This window comes from Bidens hawaiensis, unplaced genomic scaffold (assembly GCF_021521415.1).
Source record: "Bidens hawaiensis isolate Kalapana, Puna unplaced genomic scaffold, B.hawaiensis_p1.1 tig00027749_1, whole genome shotgun sequence".
In the NCBI taxonomy this organism is placed as follows: Eukaryota; Viridiplantae; Streptophyta; class Magnoliopsida; order Asterales; family Asteraceae; genus Bidens; species Bidens hawaiensis.
The window spans coordinates 184,569-186,396 of record NW_027494492.1 but is presented as its reverse complement, the minus strand read 5'-3'; positions in this window follow the sequence as shown (position 1 = coordinate 186,396).

The window sequence follows — 1,828 nt, the reverse complement described above, 5'->3', positions numbered from 1 at the left end:
GCAAGAAGAGGAAGAATATGGTGGTTGTGGTGGCTGCCAACTGTTCTTTATCAAAATGTGAGCCATCACCAACGTTAATTAAAAAAGTTCAACCGGAAACCGCCACCCAAAACGCGGGGAGGGGCGGTGTTCCCCGGCTTTTTGGCTTCAAAACGCAACCCACAACGTTGCACTACGCCCGGTCTAAACGACTTGTTTTAAAAAATATATAATATGAACATACCGAATTAAATCCCTTAGCCAATTAGGTAGTTTGTAGTTTGTGGAGTGATAAGAAATAAACTTGGTGTTTTATGTGGCCCATATTCGATTACTGACCCAATCATTTAGTTTTCAATAGCACCATGTGATGATGAAAGACAAGAAAAGTAGGTGATATTCACTAGTTTGATTTTTAAACTGAACGATTTTTAATAGGCTTAAAGTAAATCAATTTAATAGGCCTAAGACAAAATGGCAAAACTAGTCCTTTATGTTTTCACGTTTTTTCAATGGTCGTCCTTTAGTAAACTTAATAACAAAGAACATCTTTTAAGTTTCAAATTCCTATCACGTTACATCCTTTGTTACTAACGAAGTTAACTTTTCTTGTTAAATCTGGTCATGTGCCTTGCACATGAGGGTAATTTGGTCATTTTTATCTATTTATTTAAAAATATTTTAATCTTTCACCCACTATCTTCATCTCTATCTCTTTAACATTCACCATCTTCACACCCACCCCCTTTCTCTCTCTAACATTCAGAGCCACCACCACTATCACCATCACCAACAAACCAGCCACCGCCACCACCATCATTTTCAGCCGCCATCACAGCAGACGCATATCCTAGTTATGTTACCTGTGCTTTCTAACTGTCATCACAACTCCATGTATATCACTTGTAGATTATTCATCCTCCAATCATTAATAATCCTCTTTTGCACCAATTCCCAACCGTCAACAAAACCCTAAATTAATATTATTAGTATTATTATGAAACCCAGTTTAGCCCTAACATTATAATATAAAACAACATCATCTGAACCAAACCCTAAATTAATATTATTATGAAACCTAGTTTCGGAATTGGAATCGAAACCCGAATAATCCTCCCACTGATTAATGGATCGATTATCGCACCTTCTGATCACACCTTCTGATCCGGTATCCGGTCGTCGCCGGAGGAGTTGCGGTCATCGGGGTCGGCTTCTTCTAGGAGGGGATCGAAGGTGAGTTGGTCGGAGTGGTGGTGGGAGGTCAGGCGGCGGTAGAGGATGGAGACGGAGAGGAGGAGGAGGACGGCGGCGATCAAGGCGCAGATGTGGGTGGTGTAATGGGGGCGTCGCCGGGACCGGAGTTTTTTCAGCATTTTCGGTAGACGACAAGCGGTGGTGGTGGTTCGTTGTTGAAGGTGGTGGTGGTGGTGGCTCTGAATTTTAGAGGGAGAGGGGAGGTGGGTTGAAGATGATAATGTTAAAGAGATATAGAATGAAGATGGTATGTGAAGAGATTAAAATGTTTTTTTTAATAAATATATGAAAATGACCAAATTACCCTCATGTGCATGGCACATGACCAAATTTAACAAGAAAATTTAACTTTGTTAGTGATAAAGGACGTAACGTGAATGAGATTTCAAACTTAAAAGATGTTCTTTATCATTAAGTTTGCTAAATGACAATTATTGAAAAAACATGTAAACATAAAGGACCAGTTTTGCCATTTTGTCTGGGCCTAAAGTAAACCGTAATGAGTTATAATTCCATATCTACCATTTCATATGACTTGATCCTTCAAATTACTATATTATCCCTAACCCAAAAAGTTATAAAAGCACATTCCAAC